The 17,858-nt window shown below is 57.9% G+C and overlaps 11 non-coding genes across 11 annotated transcripts; all 11 read left to right on the top strand.

Annotated features, from left to right (window-relative positions):
* The first annotated feature begins 11 nt into the window (after nt 1-11).
* LOC145426571 (5S ribosomal RNA) lies at nt 12-130 on the top strand. The gene has a single exon (XR_013907281.1). It is a non-coding gene; the product is annotated as a 5S ribosomal RNA (ribosomal RNA).
* Nucleotides 131-1,460: 1,330 nt separating this feature from the next.
* LOC145426826 (5S ribosomal RNA) lies at nt 1,461-1,579 on the top strand. Its single transcript, XR_013907545.1, has one exon. It is a non-coding gene; the product is annotated as a 5S ribosomal RNA (ribosomal RNA).
* Nucleotides 1,580-2,440: 861 nt separating this feature from the next.
* On the top strand, nt 2,441-2,559 carry LOC145427588 (5S ribosomal RNA). Its single transcript, XR_013908130.1, has one exon. It is a non-coding gene; the product is annotated as a 5S ribosomal RNA (ribosomal RNA).
* A 1,135-nt stretch (nt 2,560-3,694) lies between these two features.
* On the top strand, nt 3,695-3,813 carry LOC145427586 (5S ribosomal RNA). The gene has a single exon (XR_013908128.1). It is a non-coding gene; the product is annotated as a 5S ribosomal RNA (ribosomal RNA).
* Nucleotides 3,814-6,136: 2,323 nt separating this feature from the next.
* LOC145426940 (5S ribosomal RNA) lies at nt 6,137-6,255 on the top strand. The gene has a single exon (XR_013907660.1). It is a non-coding gene; the product is annotated as a 5S ribosomal RNA (ribosomal RNA).
* A 2,084-nt stretch (nt 6,256-8,339) lies between these two features.
* On the top strand, nt 8,340-8,458 carry LOC145426468 (5S ribosomal RNA). Its single transcript, XR_013907178.1, has one exon. It is a non-coding gene; the product is annotated as a 5S ribosomal RNA (ribosomal RNA).
* A 2,126-nt stretch (nt 8,459-10,584) lies between these two features.
* LOC145427004 (5S ribosomal RNA) lies at nt 10,585-10,703 on the top strand. The gene has a single exon (XR_013907727.1). It is a non-coding gene; the product is annotated as a 5S ribosomal RNA (ribosomal RNA).
* An 898-nt stretch (nt 10,704-11,601) lies between these two features.
* Nucleotides 11,602-11,720, top strand: LOC145427585 (5S ribosomal RNA). The gene has a single exon (XR_013908126.1). It is a non-coding gene; the product is annotated as a 5S ribosomal RNA (ribosomal RNA).
* A 2,635-nt stretch (nt 11,721-14,355) lies between these two features.
* On the top strand, nt 14,356-14,474 carry LOC145426382 (5S ribosomal RNA). The gene has a single exon (XR_013907092.1). It is a non-coding gene; the product is annotated as a 5S ribosomal RNA (ribosomal RNA).
* A 1,490-nt stretch (nt 14,475-15,964) lies between these two features.
* LOC145427160 (5S ribosomal RNA) lies at nt 15,965-16,083 on the top strand. Its single transcript, XR_013907886.1, has one exon. It is a non-coding gene; the product is annotated as a 5S ribosomal RNA (ribosomal RNA).
* Nucleotides 16,084-17,458: 1,375 nt separating this feature from the next.
* LOC145426381 (5S ribosomal RNA) lies at nt 17,459-17,577 on the top strand. The gene has a single exon (XR_013907091.1). It is a non-coding gene; the product is annotated as a 5S ribosomal RNA (ribosomal RNA).
* Nucleotides 17,578-17,858: the final 281 nt, after the last annotated feature.

Here is a 17,858-nt window from a genome sequence, read left to right as displayed (position 1 = left end):
TGGGGCCAGCAGCTTACGGCCATACCACCCTGAGCACCCCCGACCTCGTCTGATCTCGGAAGCTAAGCAGGGCTGGGCTTGGTTAGTACTTGGATGGGAGACTACCTGGGAATACCTGGTGCTGTAAGCCTTTCATTTTCATGTCATTGAACCGCTTTTGATCCAGAGAAGGGGTGTATTAAAAGACCAAAAGCAGCTGCCCATTAATGAGGGCACATTAACGACATTGCTTTTGGCTGTTTTCCAATGTCTTGTGCTGCTAGCTGATGCCACCTACACCACACCAGGGCCTGAGTGACCGGCTGGGGCCACTTACACCACATCAGGGCCTGTGGCTGCTGGCTGAGGCCACTTACACCACACCAGGGCCTGTGGCTGCTGGCTGAGGCCACTTACACCACACCAGGGCATTAGTTGCTATTGAGGCCAATTACACCACACCAGGGTCTGTGGCTCTTGCTCAGGCCACTTACACCACACCAGGGCCTGTGGCACTGGCTGAGGCCACTTACACCACACCAGGGCCTGTGGCTGCTGGCTGAGGCCACTTACACCACACCAGGGCCTGTGGCTGCTGGCTGAGGCCACTTACACCACACCAGGGCATTAGTTGCTATTGAGGCCACTTACACCACACCAGGGCCTGTGGCTGCTGGCTGAGGCCACCTACACCACACCAGGGCATTAGTTGCTATTGAGGCCAATTACACCACACCAGGGTCTGTGGCTCTTGCTCAGGCCACTTACACCACACCAGGGCCTGTGGCACTGGCTGAGGCCACTTACACCACACCAGGGCCTGTGGCTCTGGCTGAGGCCACTTACACCACACCAGGGCCTGTGGCTGCTGGCTGAGGCCACTTACACCACACCAGGGCCTGTGGCTGCTGGCTGAGGCCACTTACACCACACCAGTGCCTGTGGCTTCTGGCTGAGGCCACTTACACCACACCAGGGCCTTAGTTGCTATTGAGGCCAATTACACCACACCAGGGTCTGTGACTCTTGCTCAGGCCACTTACACCACACCAGGGCCTGTGGCACTGGCTGAGGCCACTTACACCACACCAGGGCCTGTGGCTGCTGGCTGTGGCCACTTACACCACACCAGGGCATGTGGCTGCTGGCTGAGGCCAATTACACCACACCAGGGCCTGTGGCTCTTGCTCAGGCCACTCACATCACACCAGGCCCTGCGCTTCTGGCCGAGGCCATCTTCACCAAACCAGGCCCTGTGCTGCTAGCTGTGGCCATGTACAACACACCAGGCCCTGTGCTGGTTCCTGAGGCCATCTTCAACAATCCAGGGCCTGTGCTGTTAGATAAATGCTAAACTGAGCCTTTGGGTTAGGGTATTATGCAAACATGCAGGTATGGTTAAAGGATTGTCTTCGTAACTTCAGGTACTTGCCACCTAATCAGTTGAATCCATAAATTGAGACATTGTGCTGGGGCCAGCAGCTTACGGCCATACCACCCTGAGCACGCCTGACCTCGTCTGATCTCGGAAGCTAAGCAGGGCTGGGCTTGGTTAGTACTTGGATGGGAGACTGCCTGGGAATACCTGGTGCTGTAAGCCTTTCATTTTCATGTCATTGAACCGCTTTTGATCCAGAGAAGGGGTGTATTAAAAGACCAAAAGCAGCTGCCCATTAATGAGGGCACATTAACGACATTGCTTTTGGCTGTTTTCCAATGTCTTGTGCTGCTAGCTGATGCCACCTACACCACACCAGGGCCTGAGTGACCGGCTGGGGCCACTTACACCACATCAGGGCCTGTGGCTGCTGGCTGAGGCCACTTACACCACACCAGGGCCTGTGGCTGCTGGCTGAGGCCACTTACACCACACCAGGGCCTGTGGCTGCTGGCTGAGGCCACCTACACCACACCAGGGCATTAGTTGCTATTGAGGCCAATTACACCACACAAGGGCCTGTGGCTGCTGGCTGAGGCCACTTACACCACACCAGGGCATTAGTTGCTATTGAGGCCACTTACACCACACCAGGGCCTGTGGCTGCTGGCTGAGGCCACCTACACCACACCAGGGCCTGTGGCTGCTGGCTGAGGCCACTTACACCACACCAGTGCCTGTGGCTTCTGGCTGAGGCCACTTACACCACACCAGGGCCTGTGGCTCTTGCTCAGGCCACTCACATCACACCAGGCCCTGCGCTTCTGGCCGAGGCCATCTTCACCAAACCAGGCCCTGTGCTGCTAGCTGTGGCCATGTACAACACACCAGGCCCTGTGCTGGTTCCTGAGGCCATCTTCAACAATCCAGGGCCTGTGCTGTTAGATAAATGCTAAACTGAGCCTTTGGGTTAGGGTATTATGCAAACATGCAGGTATGGTTAAAGGATTGTCTTCGTAACTTCAGGTACTTGCCACCTAATCAGTTGAATCCATAAATTGAGACATTGTGCTGGGGCCAGCAGCTTACGGCCATACCACCCTGAGCACGCCCGACCTCGTCTGATCTCGGAAGCTAAGCAGGGCTGGGCTTGGTTAGTACTTGGATGGGAGACTACCTGGGAATACCTGGTGCTGTAAGCCTTTCCTTTTCATGTCATTGAACCGCTTTTGATCCAGAGAAGGGGTGTATTAAAAGACCAAAAGCAGCTGCCCATTAATGAGGGCACATTAACGACATTGCTTTTGGCTGTTTTCCAATGTCTTGTGCTGCTAGCTGATGCCACCTACACCACACCAGGGCCTGAGTGACCGGCTGGGGCCACTTACACCACATCAGGGCCTGTGGCTGCTGGCTGAGGCCACTTACACCACACCAGGGCCTGTGGCTGCTGGCTGAGGCCACTTACACCACACCAGGGCCTGTGGCTGCTGGCTGAGGCCACCTACACCACACCAGGGCCTTAGTTGCTATTGAGGCCAATTACACCACACCAGGGTCTGTGGCTCTTGCTCAGGCCACTTACACCACACCAGGGCCTGTGGCTGCTGGCTGAGGCCACTTACACCACACCAGGGCATTAGTTGCTATTGAGGCCACTTACACCACACCAGGGCCTGTGGCTGCTGGCTGAGGCCACCTACACCACACCAGGGCATTAGTTGCTATTGAGGCCAATTACACCACACCAGGGTCTGTGGCTCTTGCTCAGGCCACTTACACCATACCAGGGCCTGTGGCACTGGCTGAGGCCACTTACACCACACCAGGGCCTGTGGCTCTGGCTGAGGCCACTTACACCACACCAGGGCCTGTGGCTGCTGGCTGAGGCCACTTACACCACACCAGGGCCTGTGGCTGCTGGCTGAGGCCACTTACACCACACCAGGGCCTGTGGCTGCTGGCTGAGGCCACTTACACCACACCAGTGCCTGTGGCTTCTGGCTGAGGCCACTTACACCACACCAGGGCCTGTGGCTCTTGCTCAGGCCACTCACATCACACCAGGCCCTGCGCTTCTGGCCGAGGCCATCTTCACCAAACCAGGCCCTGTGCTGCTAGCTGTGGCCATGTACAACACACCAGAACCTGTGCTGGTTCCTGAGGCCATCTTCAACAATCCAGGGCCTGTGCTGTTAGATAAATGCTAAACTGAGCCTTTGGGTTAGGGTATTATGCAAACATGCAGGTATGGTTAAAGGATTGTCTTCGTAACTTCAGGTACTTGCCACCTAATCAGTTGAATCCATAAATTGAGACATTGTGCTGGGGCCAGCAGCTTACGGCCATACCACCCTGAGCACGCCCGACCTCGTCTGATCTCGGAAGCTAAGCAGGGCTGGGCTTGGTTAGTACTTGGATGGGAGACTACCTGGGAATACCTGGTGCTGTAAGCCTTTCATTTTCATGTCATTGAACCGCTTTTGATCCAGAGAAGGGGTGTATTAAAAGACCAAAAGCAGCTGCCCATTAATGAGGGCACATTAACGACATTGCTTTTGGCTGTTTTCCAATGTCTTGTGCTGCTAGCTGATGCCACCTACACCACACCAGGGCCTGAGTGACCGGCTGGGGCCACTTACACCACATCAGGGCCTGTGGCTGCTGGCTGAGGCCACTTACACCACACCAGGGCCTGTGGCTGCTGGCTGAGGCCACTTACACCACACCAGGGCATTAGTTGCTATTGAGGCCAATTACACCACACCAGGGTCTGTGGCTCTTGCTCAGGCCACTTACACCACACCAGGGCCTGTGGCTGCTGGCTGAGGCCACCTACACCACACCAGGGCATTAGTTGCTATTGAGGCCACTTACACCACACCAGGGTCTGTGACTCTTGCTCAGGCCACTTACACCACACCAGGGCCTGTGGCACTGGCTGAGGCCACTTACACCACACCAGGGCCTGTGGCTGCTGGCTGAGGCCACTTACACCACACCAGGGCCTGTGGCTGCTGGCTGAGGTCACTTACACCACACCAGTGCCTGTGGCTGCTGGCTCAGGCCACTTACACCACACCAGGGCCTGTGGCTGCTGGCTGAGGTCACTTACACCACACCAGTGCCTGTGGCTGCTGGCTGAGGGCACTTACACCACACCAGTGCCTGTGGCTTCTGGCTGAGGCCACTTACACCACACCAGGGCCTGTGGCTCTTGCTCAGGCCACTTACACCACACCAGGGCCTGTGGCTGCTGGCTGAGGCCACTTACACCACACCAGGGCCTGTGGCTGCTGGCTGAGGGCACTTACACCACACCAGGGCCTGTGGCTGCTGGCTGAGGCCACTTACACCACACCAGGGCCTGTGGCTGCTGGCTGAGGGCACTTACACCACACCAGTGCCTGTGGCTGCTGGCTGAGGCCACTTACACCACACCAGGGCATTAGTTGCTATTGAGGCCCCTTACACCACACCAGGGCCTGTGGCACTGGCTGAGGCCACTTACACCACACCAGGGCCTGTGGCTGCTGGCTGAGGCCACCTACACCACACCAGGGCATTAGTTGCTATTGAGGCCAATTACACCACACCAGGGCCTGTGGCACTGGCTGAGGCCACTTACACCACACCAGGGCCTGTGGCTGCTGGCTGAGGCCACTTACACCACACCAGGGCCTGTGGCTGCTGGCTGAGGTCACTTACACCACACCAGGGCCTGTGGCTGCTGGCTGAGGGCACTTACACCACACCAGTGCCTGTGGCTTCTGGCTGAGGCCACTTACACCACACCAGGGCCTGTGGCAGCTGGCTCAGGCCACTTACACCACACCAGGGCCTGTGGCTGCTGGCTGAGGCCACTTACACCACACCAGGGCCTGTGGCTGCTGGCTGAGGCCACTTACACCACACCAGTGCCTGTGGCTGCTGGCTGAGGCCACTTACACCACACCAGGGCATTAGTTGCTATTGAGGCCCCTTACACCACACCAGGGCCTGTGGCACTGGCTGAGGCCACTTACACCACACCAGGGCCTGTGGCTGCTGGCTGAGGCCACCTACACCTCACCAGGGCATTAGTTGCTATTGAGGCCAGTTACACCACACCAGGGTCTGTGGCTCTTGCTCAGGCCACTTACACCACACCAGGGCCTGTGGCACTGGCTGAGGCCACTTACACCACACCAGGGCCTGTGGCTCTGGCTGAGGCCACTTACACCACACCAGGGCCTGTGGCTGCTGGCTGAGGCCATTTACACCACACCAGGGCCTGTGGCTGCTGGCTGAGGCCACTTACACCACACCAGGGCCTGTGGCTGCTGGCTGAGGTCACTTACACCACACCAGGGCCTGTGGCTGCTGGCTGAGGCCACTTACACCACACCAGGGACTGTGGCTGCTGGCTGAGGCCACTTACACCACACCAGTGCCTGTGGCTTCTGGCTGAGGCCACTTACACCACACCAGGGCCTGTGGCTCTTGCTCAGGCCACTCACATCACACCAGGCCCTGCGCTTCTGGCCGAGGCCATCTTCACCAAACCAGGCCCTGTGCTGCTAGCTGTGGCCATGTACAACACACCAGGCCCTGTGCTGGTTCCTGAGGCCATCTTCAACAATCCAGGGCCTGTGCTGTTAGATAAATGCTAAACTGAGCCTTTGGGTTAGGGTATTATGCAAACATGCAGGTATGGTTAAAGGATTGTCTTCGTAACTTCAGGTACTTGCCACCTAATCAGTTGAATCCATAAATTGAGACATTGTGCTGGGGCCAGCAGCTTACGGCCATACCACCCTGAGCACGCCCGACCTCGTCTGATCTTGGAAGCTAAGCAGGGCTGGGCTTGGTTAGTACTTGGATGGGAGACTGCCTGGGAATACCTGGTGCTGTAAGCCTTTCATTTTCATGTCATTGAACCGCTTTTGATCCAGAGAAGGGGTGTATTAAAAGACCAAAAGCAGCTGCCCATTAATGAGGGCACATTAACGACATTGCTTTTGGCTGTTTTCCAATGTCTTGTGCTGCTAGCTGATGCCACCTACACCACACCAGGGCCTGAGTGACCGGCTGGGGCCACTTACACCACATCAGGGCCTGTGGCTGCTGGCTGAGGCCACTTACACCACACCAGGGCCTGTGGCTGCTGGCTGAGGCCACTTACACCACACCAGGGCATTAGTTGCTATTGAGGCCAATTACACCACACCAGGGTCTGTGGCTCTTGCTCAGGCCACTTACACCACATCAGGGCCTGTGGCACTGGCTGAGGCCACTTACACCACACCAGGGCCTGTGGCTGCTGGCTGAGGCCACCTACACCACACCAGGGCATTAGTTGCTATTGAGGCCAATTACACCACACCAGGGTCTGTGACTCTTGCTCAGGCCACTTACACCACACCAGGGCCTGTGGCTGCTGGCTGAGGCCACTTACACCACACCAGGGCCTGTGGCTGCTGGCTGAGGCCACTTACACCACACCAGGGCCTGTGGCTGCTGGCTGAGGTCACTTACACCACACCAGTGCCTGTGGCTGCTGGCTGAGGGCACTTACACCACACCAGTGCCTGTGGCTTCTGGCTGAGGCCACTTACACCACACCAGGGCCTGTGGCTGCTGGCTGAGGCCACTTACACCACACCAGGGCCTGTGGCTGCTGGCTGAGGTCACTTACACCACACCAGTGCCTGTGGCTGCTGGCTGAGGGCACTTACACCACACCAGTGCCTGTGGCTTCTGGCTGAGGCCACTTACACCACACCAGGGCCTGTGGCTGCTGGCTCAGGCCACTTACACCACACCAGGGCCTGTGGCTGCTGGCTGAGGCCACTTACACCACACCAGGGCCTGTGGCTGCTGGCTGAGGGCACTTACACCACACCAGTGCCTGTGGCTGCTGGCTGAGGCCACTTACACCACACCAGGGCATTAGTTGCTATTGAGGCCCCTTACACCACACCAGGGCCTGTGGCACTGGCTGAGGCCACTTACACCACACCAGGGCCTGTGGCTGCTGGCTGAGGCCACCTACACCACACCAGGGCATTAGTTGCTATTGAGGCCAATTACACCACACCAGGGTCTGTGACTCTTGCTCAGGCCACTTACACCACACCAGGGCCTGTGGCACTGGCTGAGGCCACTTACACCACACCAGGGCCTGTGGCTGCTGGCTGAGGCCACTTACACCACACCAGGGCCTGTGGCTGCTGGCTGAGGTCACTTACACCACACCAGGGCATTAGTTGCTATTGAGGCCCCTTACACCACACCAGGGCCTGTGGCACTGGCTGAGGCCACTTACACCACACCAGGGCCTGTGGCTGCTGGCTGAGGCCACCTACACCACACCAGGGCATTAGTTGCTATTGAGGCCAATTACACCACACCAGGGTCTGTGGCTCTTGCTCAGGCCACTTACACCACACCAGGGCCTGTGGCACTGGCTGAGGCCACTTACACCACACCAGGGCCTGTGGCTGCTGGCTGAGGCCACTTACACCACACCAGGGCCTGTGGCTGCTGGCTGAGGCCACTTACACCACACCAGGGCCTGTGGCTGCTGGCTGAGGCCACTTACACCACACCAGGGACTGTGGCTGCTGGCTGAGGCCACTTACACCACACCAGTGCCTGTGGCTTCTGGCTGAGGCCACTTACACCACACCAGGGCCTGTGGCTCTTGCTCAGGCCACTCACATCACACCAGGCCCTGCGCTTCTGGCCGAGGCCATCTTCACCAAACCAGGCCCTGTGCTGCTAGCTGTGGCCATGTACAACACACCAGGCCCTGTGCTGGTTCCTGAGGCCATCTTCAACAATCCAGGGCCTGTGCTGTTAGATAAATGCTAAACTGAGCCTTTGGGTTAGGGTATTATGCAAACATGCAGGTATGGTTAAAGGATTGTCTTCGTAACTTCAGGTACTTGCCACCTAATCAGTTGAATCCATAAATTGAGACATTGTGCTGGGGCCAGCAGCTTACGGCCATACCACCCTGAGCACACCCGACCTCGTCTGATCTCGGAAGCTAAGCAGGGCTGGGCTTGGTTAGTACTTGGATGGGAGACTGCCTGGGAATACCTGGTGCTGTAAGCCTTTCTTTTTCATGTCATTGAACCGCTTTTGATCCAGAGAAGGGGTGTATTAAAAGACCAAAAGCAGCTGCCCATTAATGAGGGCACATTAACGACATTGCTTTTGGCTGTTTTCCAATGTCTTGTGCTGCTAGCTGATGCCACCTACACCACACCAGGGCCTGAGTGACCGGCTGGGGCCACTTACACCACATCAGGGCCTGTGGCTGCTGGCTGAGGCCACTTACACCACACCAGGGCCTGTGGCTGCTGGCTGAGGCCACTTACACCACACCAGGGCATTAGTTGCTATTGAGGCCAATTACACCACACCAGGGTCTGTGACTCTTGCTCAGGCCACTTACACCACACTAGGGCCTGTGGCACTGGCTGAGGCCACTTACACCACACCAGGGCCTGTGGCTGCTGGCTGAGGCCACTTACACCACACCAGGGCCTGTGGCTGCTGGCTGAGGTCACTTACACCACACCAGTGCCTGTGGCTGCTGGCTGAGGGCACTTACACCACACCAGTGCCTGTGGCTTCTGGCTGAGGCCACTTACACCACACCAGGGCCTGTGGCTGCTGGCTGAGGCCACTTACACCACACCAGGGCCTGTGGCTGCTGGCTGAGGTCACTTACACCACACCAGTGCCTGTGGCTGCTGGCTGAGGGCACTTACACCACACCAGTGCCTGTGGCTTCTGGCTGAGGCCACTTACACCACACCAGGGCCTGTGGCTCTTGCTCAGGCCACTTACACCACACCAGGGCCTGTGGCTGCTGGCTGAGGCCACTTACACCACACCAGGGCCTGTGGCTGCTGGCTGAGGGCACTTACACCACACCAGTGCCTGTGGCTGCTGGCTGAGGCCACTTACACCACACCAGGGCATTAGTTGCTATTGAGGCCCCTTACACCACACCAGGGCCTGTGGCACTGGCTGAGGCCACTTACACCACACCAGGGCCTGTGGCTGCTGGCTGAGGCCACCTACACCACACCAGGGCATTAGTTGCTATTGAGGCCAATTACACCACACCAGGGTCTGTGACTCTTGCTCAGGCCACTTACACCACACCAGGGCCTGTGGCACTGGCTGAGGCCACTTACACCACACCAGGGCCTGTGGCTGCTGGCTGAGGCCACTTACACCACACCAGGGCCTGTGGCTGCTGGCTGAGGTCACTTACACCACACCAGGGCCTGTGGCTGCTGGCTGAGGGCACTTACACCACACCAGTGCCTGTGGCTTCTGGCTGAGGCCACTTACACCACACCAGGGCCTGTGGCAGCTGGCTCAGGCCACTTACACCACACCAGAGCCTGTGGCTGCTGGCTGAGGCCACTTACACCACACCAGGGCCTGTGGCTGCTGGCTGAGGCCACTTACACCACACCAGTGCCTGTGGCTGCTGGCTGAGGCCACTTACACCACACCAGGGCATTAGTTGCTATTGAGGCCCCTTACACCACACCAGGGCCTGTGGCACTGGCTGAGGCCACTTACACCACACCAGGGCCTGTGGCTGCTGGCTGAGGCCACCTACACCTCACCAGGGCATTAGTTGCTATTGAGGCCAATTACACCACACCAGGGTCTGTGGCTCTTGCTCAGGCCACTTACACCACACCAGGGCCTGTGGCACTGGCTGAGGCCACTTACACCACACCAGGGCCTGTGGCTCTGGCTGAGGCCACTTACACCACACCAGGGCCTGTGGCTGCTGGCTGAGGCCATTTACACCACACCAGGGCCTGTGGCTGCTGGCTGAGGCCACTTACACCACACCAGGGCCTGTGGCTGCTGGCTGAGGCCACTTACACCACACCAGTGCCTGTGGCTTCTGGCTGAGGCCACTTACACCACACCAGGGCCTGTGGCTCTTGCTCAGGCCACTCACATCACACCAGGCCCTGCGCTTCTGGCCGAGGCCATCTTCACCAAACCAGGCCCTGTGCTGCTAGCTGTGGCCATGTACAACACACATGGGCCTGTGCTGTTAGATAAATGCTAAACTGAGCCTTTGGGTTAGGGTATTATGCAAACATGCAGGTATGGTTAAAGGATTGTCTTCGTAACTTCAGGTACTTGCCACCTAATCAGTTGAATCCATAAATTGAGACATTGTGCTGGGGCCAGCAGCTTACGGCCATACCACCCTGAGCACGCCCGACCTCGTTTGATCTCGAAAGCTAAGCAGGGCTGGGCTTGGTTAGTACTTGGATGGGAGACTGCCTGGGAATACCTGGTGCTGTAAGCCTTTCATTTTCATGTCATTGAACCGCTTTTGATCCAGAGAAGGGGTGTATTAAAAGACCAAAAGCAGCTGCCCATTAATGAGGGCACATTAACGACATTGCTTTTGGCTGTTTTCCAATGTCTTGTGCTGCTAGCTGATGCCACCTACACCACACCAGGGCCTGAGTGACCGGCTGGGGCCACTTACACCACATCAGGGCCTGTGGCTGCTGGCTGAGGCCACTTACACCACACCAGGGCCTGTGGCTGCTGGCTGAGGCCACCTACACCACACCAGGGCCTTAGTTGCTATTGAGGCCAATTACACCACACCAGGGTCTGTGGCTCTTGCTCAGGCCACTTACACCACACCAGGGCCTGTGGCTGCTGGCTGAGGCCACTTACACCACACCAGGGCATTAGTTGCTATTGAGGCCACTTACACCACACCAGGGCCTGTGGCTGCTGGCTGAGGCCACCTACACCACACCAGGGCATTAGTTGCTATTGAGGCCAATTACACCACACCAGGGTCTGTGGCTCTTGCTCAGGCCACTTACACCACACCAGGGCCTGTGGCACTGGCTGAGGCCACTTACACCACACCAGGGCCTGTGGCTCTGGCTGAGGCCACTTACACCACACCAGGGCCTGTGGCTGCTGGCTGAGGCCACTTACACCACACCAGGGCCTGTGGCTGCTGGCTGAGGCCACTTACACCACACCAGTGCCTGTGCTGGTTCCTGAGGCCATCTTCAACAATCCAGGGCCTGTGCTGTTAGATAAATGCTAAACTGAGCCTTTGGGTTAGGGTATTATGCAAACATGCAGGTATGGTTAAAGGATTGTCTTCGTAACTTCAGGTACTTGCCACCTAATCAGTTGAATCCATAAATTGAGACATTGTGCTGGGGCCAGCAGCTTACGGCCATACCACCCTGAGCACGCCCGACCTCGTCTGATCTCGGAAGCTAAGCAGGGCTGGGCTTGGTTAGTACTTGGATGGGAGACTACCTGGGAATACCTGGTGCTGTAAGCCTTTCATTTTCATGTCATTGAACCGCTTTTGATCCAGAGAAGGGGTGTATTAAAAGACCAAAAGCAGCTGCCCATTAATGAGGGCACATTAACGACATTGCTTTTGGCTGTTTTCCAATGTCTTGTGCTGCTAGCTGATGCCACCTACACCACACCAGGGCCTGAGTGACCGGCTGGGGCCACTTACACCACATCAGGGCCTGTGGCTGCTGGCTGAGGCCACTTACACCACACCAGGGCCTGTGGCTGCTGGCTGACGCCACCTACACCACACCAGGGCCTTAGTTGCTATTGAGGCCACTTACACCACACCAGGGCCTGTGGCACTGGCTGAGGCCACTTACACCACACCAGGGCCTGTGGCTGCTGGCTGAGGCCACTTACACCACACCAGGGCATTAGTTGCTATTGAGGCCACTTACACCACACCAGGGCCTGTGGCTGCTGGCTGAGGCCACCTACACCACACCAGGGCATTAGTTGCTATTGAGGCCAATTACACCACACCAGGGTCTGTGGCTCTTGCTCAGGCCACTTACACCACACCAGGGCCTGTGGCACTGGCTGAGGCCACTTACACCACACCAGGGCCTGTGGCTCTGGCTGAGGCCACTTACACCACACCAGGGCCTGTGGCTGCTGGCTGAGGCCACTTACACCACACCAGGGCCTGTGGCTGCTGGCTGAGGTCACTTACACCACACCAGTGCCTGTGGCTGCTGGCTGAGGGCACTTACACCACACCAGGGCCTGTGGCTTCTGGCTGAGGCCACTTACACCACACCAGGGCCTGTGGCTCTTGCTCAGGCCACTTACACCACACCAGGGCCTGTGGCTGCTGGCTGGCTGAGGCCACTTACACCACACCAGGGCCTGTGGCTGCTGGCTGAGGGCACTTACACCACACCAGTGCCTGTGGCTGCTGGCTGAGGCCACTTACACCACACCAGGGCATTAGTTGCTATTGAGGCCCCTTACACCACACCAGGGCCTGTGGCTGCTGGCTGAGGCCACCTACACCACACCAGGGCATTAGTTGCTATTGAAGCCAATTACACCACACCAGGGTCTGTGACTCTTGCTCAGGCCACTTACACCACACCAGGGCCTGTGGCACTGGCTGAGGCCACTTACACCACACCAGGGCCTGTGGCTGCTGGCTGAGGCCACTTACACCACACCAGGGCCTGTGGCTGCTGGCTGAGGTCACTTACACCACACCAGGGCCTGTGGCTGCTGGCTGAGGGCACTTACACCACACCAGTGCCTGTGGCTTCTGGCTGAGGCCACTTACACCACACCAGGGCCTGTGGCAGCTGGCTCAGGCCACTTACACCACACCAGGGCCTGTGGCTGCTGGCTGAGGCCACTTACACCACACCAGGGCCTGTGGCTGCTGGCTGAGGCCACTTACACCACACCAGTGCCTGTGGCTGCTGGCTGAGGCCACTTACACCACACCAGGGCATTAGTTGCTATTGAGGCCCCTTACACCACACCAGGGCCTGTGGCACTGGCTGAGGCCACTTACACCACACCAGGGCCTGTGGCTGCTGGCTGAGGCCACCTACACCTCACCAGGGCATTAGTTGCTATTGAGGCCAATTACACCACACCAGGGTCTGTGGCTCTTGCTCAGGCCACTTACACCACACCAGGGCCTGTGGCACTGGCTGAGGCCACTTACACCACATCAGGGCCTGTGGCTGCTGGCTGAGGCCACTTACACCACACCAGGGCCTGTGGCTGCTGGCTGAGGCCACTTACACCACACCAGGGCCTGTGGCTGCTGGCTGAGGCCACCTACACCACACCAGGGCATTAGTTGCTATTGAGGCCAATTACACCACACCAGGGTCTGTGGCTCTTGCTCAGGCCACTTACACCACACCAGGGCCTGTGGCTGCTGGCTGAGGCCACTTACACCACACCAGGGCATTAGTTGCTATTGAGGCCACTTACACCACACCAGGGCCTGTGGCTGCTGGCTGAGGCCACCTACACCACACCAGGGCATTAGTTGCTATTGAGGCCAATTACACCACACCAGGGTCTGTGGCTCTTGCTCAGGCCACTTACACCACACCAGGGCCTGTGGCACTGGCTGAGGCCACTTACACCACACCAGGGCCTGTGGCTCTGGCTGAGGCCACTTACACCACACCAGGGCCTGTGGCGGCTGGCTGAGGCCACTTACACCACACCAGGGCCTGTGGCTGCTGGCTGAGGCCACTTACACCACACCAGGGCCTGTGGCTGCTGGCTGAGGCCACTTACACCACACCAGTGCCTGTGGCTTCTGGCTGAGGCCACTTACACCACACCAGGGCCTGTGGCTCTTGCTCAGGCCACTCACATCACACCAGGCCCTGCGCTTCTGGCCGAGGCCATCTTCACCAAACCAGGCCCTGTGCTGCTAGCTGTGGCCATGTACAACACACCAGGCCCTGTGCTGGTTCCTGAGGCCATCTTCAACAATCCAGGGCCTGTGCTGTTAGATAAATGCTAAACTGAGCCTTTGGGTTAGGGTATTATGCAAACATGCAGGTATGGTTAAAGGATTGTCTTCGTAACTTCAGGTACTTGCCACCTAATCAGTTGAATCCATAAATTGAGACATTGTGCTGGGGCCAGCAGCTTACGGCCATACCACCCTGAGCACGCCCGACCTCGTCTGATCTCGGAAGCTAAGCAGGGCTGGGCTTGGTTAGTACTTGGATGGGAGACTGCCTGGGAATACCTGGTGCTGTAAGCCTTTCATTTTCATGTCATTGAACCGCTTTTGATCCAGAGAAGGGGTGTATTAAAAGACCAAAAGCAGCTGCCCATTAATGAGGGCACATTAACGACATTGCTTTTGGCTGTTTTCCAATGTCTTGTGCTGCTAGCTGATGCCACCTACACCACACCAGGGCCTGAGTGACCGGCTGGGGCCACTTACACCACATCAGGGCCTGTGGCTCTGGCTGAGGCCACTTACACCACACCAGGGCCTGTGGCTGCTGGCTGAGGCCACTTACACCACACCAGGGCCTGTGGCTGCTGGCTGAGGCCACCTACACCACACCAGGGCATTAGTTGCTATTGAGGCCAATTACACCACACCAGGGTCTGTGGCTCTTGCTCAGGCCACTTACACCACACCAGGGCCTGTGGCTGCTGGCTGAGGCCACTTACACCACACCAGGGCATTAGTTGCTATTGAGGCCACTTACACCACACCAGGGCCTGTGGCTGCTGGCTGAGGCCACCTACACCACACCAGGGCATTAGTTGCTATTGAGGCCAATTACACCACACCAGGGTCTGTGGCTCTTGCTCAGGCCACTTACACCACACCAGGGCCTGTGGCACTGGCTGAGGCCACTTACACCACACCAGGGCCTGTGGCTCTGGCTGAGGCCACTTACACCACACCAGGGCCTGTGGCTGCTGGCTGAGGCCACTTACACCACACCAGGGCCTGTGGCTGCTGGCTGAGGGCACTTACACCACACCAGGGCCTGTGGCTGCTGGCTGAGGCCACTTACACCACACCAGGGCCTGTGGCTCTTGCTCAGGCCACTTACACCACACCAGGGCCTGTGGCTGCTGGCTGAGGGCACCTACACCACACCAGTGCCTGTGGCTGCTGGCTGAGGGCACTTACACCACACCAGTGCCTGTGGCTGCTGGCTGAGGCCACTTACACCACACCAGGGCATTAGTTGCTATTGAGGCCACTTACACCACACCAGGGCCTGTGGCTGCTGGCTGAGGCCACATACACAACACCAGGGCCTGTGGCACTGGCTGAGGCCACTTACACCACACCAGGGCCTGTGGCTGCTGGCTGAGGCAACTTACACCACACAAGGGCCTGTGGCTGCTGGCTGAGGCCACCCACACCACACCAGGGCCTGTGGCTGCTGGCTGAGGCCACTTACACCACACCAGGGCCTGTGGCTCTTGCTCAGGCCACTCATATCACACCAGACCCTGTGCTTCTGGCCGAGGCCATCTTCACCAAACCTGGCCCTGTGCTGCTTGCTGTGGCCATGTACAACACACCAGGCCCTGTGCTGGTTCCTGAGGCCATCTTCAACAATCCAGGGCCTGTGCTGTTAGATAAATGCCAAACTGAGCCTTTGCGTTAGGGTATTATGCAAACATGCAGGTATGGTTATAGGATTGTCTTCGTAACTTCAGGTACTTGCCACCTAATCAGTTGAATCCATAAATTGAGACATTGTGCTGGGGCCAGCAGCTTACGGCCATACCACCCTGAGTACGCCCGACCTCGTCTGATCTCGGAAGCTAAGAAGGGCTGGGCTTGGTTAGTACTTGGATGGGAGACTGCCTGGGAATACCTTGTGCTGTAAGCCTTTCATTTTCATGTCATTGAACCGCTTTTGATCCAGAGAAGGGGTGTATTAAAAGACCAAAAGTAGCTGCCCATTAATGAGGGCACATTAACGACACTGCTTTTGGCTGTTTTCCAATGTCTTGTGCTGCTAGCTGATGCCACCTACACCACACCAGGGCCTGAGTGACCGGCTGGGGCCACTTACACCACATCAGGGCCTGTGGCTCTGGCTGAGGCCACTTACACCACACCAGGGCCTGTGGCTCTGGCTGAGGCCACTTACACCACATCAGGGCCTGTGGCTGCTGGATGAGGCGACTTACACCACACCAAGGGCCTGTGGCTGCTGGCTGAGGCCACCCACACCACACCAGGGCCTGTGGCTGCTGGCTGAGGCCACTTACACACACCAGGGCCTGTGGCTCTTGCTCAGGCCACTCATATCACACCAGACCCTGTGGCTCTGGCTGAGGCCACTTACACCACACCAGGGCCTGTGGCTCTGGCTGAGGCCACTTACACCACATCAGGGCCTGTGGCTGCTGGATGAGGCGACTTACACCACACCAAGGGCCTGTGGCTGCTGGCTGAGGCCACCCACACCACACCAGGGCCTGTGGCTGCTGGCTGAGGCCACTTACACCACACCAAGGGCCTGTGGCTGCTGGCTGAGGCCACATACACAACACCACGGCCTTATTTGCTTCTGAGGCCACTTACACCACACCAGGGCCTGTGGCTGCTGGCTGAGGCCACATACACCACACCAGGGCCTTAGTTGCTATTGAGGCCAATTACACCACACCAGGGCCTGTTGCTCTTGCTCAGGCCACTTACACCACACCAGGGCCTGTGGCACTGGCTGAGGCCACTTACACCACACCAGGGCCTGTGGCTCTGGCTGAGGCCACTTACACCACACCAGGGCCTGTGGCGGCTGGCTGAGGCCACTTACACCACACCAGGGCCTGTGGCTGCTGGCTGAGGCCACTTACACCACACCAGGGCCTGTGGCTGCTGGCTGAGGCCACTTACACCACACCAGTGCCTGTGGCTTCTGGCTGAGGCCACTTACACCACACCAGGGCCTGTGGCTCTTGCTCAGGCCACTCACATCACACCAGGCCCTGCGCTTCTGGCCGAGGCCATCTTCACCAAACCAGGCCCTGTGCTGCTAGCTGTGGCCATGTACAACACACCAGGCCCTGTGCTGGTTCCTGAGGCCATCTTCAACAATCCAGGGCCTGTGCTGTTAGATAAATGCTAAACTGAGCCTTTGGGTTAGGGTATTATGCAAACATGCAGGTATGGTTAAAGGATTGTCTTCGTAACTTCAGGTACTTGCCACCTAATCAGTTGAATCCATAAATTGAGACATTGTGCTGGGGCCAGCAGCTTACGGCCATACCACCCTGAGCACGCCCGACCTCGTCTGATCTCGGAAGCTAAGCAGGGCTGGGCTTGGTTAGTACTTGGATGGGAGACTGCCTGGGAATACCTGGTGCTGTAAGCCTTTCATTTTCATGTCATTGAACCGCTTTTGATCCAGAGAAGGGGTGTATTAAAAGACCAAAAGCAGCTGCCCATTAATGAGGGCACATTAACGACATTGCTTTTGGCTGTTTTCCAATGTCTTGTGCTGCTAGCTGATGCCACCTACACCACACCAGGGCCTGAGTGACCGGCTGGGGCCACTTACACCACATCAGGGCCTGTGGCTCTGGCTGAGGCCACTTACACCACACCAGGGCCTGTGGCTGCTGGCTGAGGCCACTTACACCACACCAGGGCCTG

The sequence above is a fragment of the Astatotilapia calliptera genome, chromosome 3, assembly GCF_964374335.1.
Source record: "Astatotilapia calliptera chromosome 3, fAstCal68.1, whole genome shotgun sequence".
Classification (NCBI taxonomy): domain Eukaryota; kingdom Metazoa; phylum Chordata; class Actinopteri; order Cichliformes; family Cichlidae; genus Astatotilapia; species Astatotilapia calliptera.
This window is presented reverse-complemented; position numbering and strand designations above follow the sequence as displayed.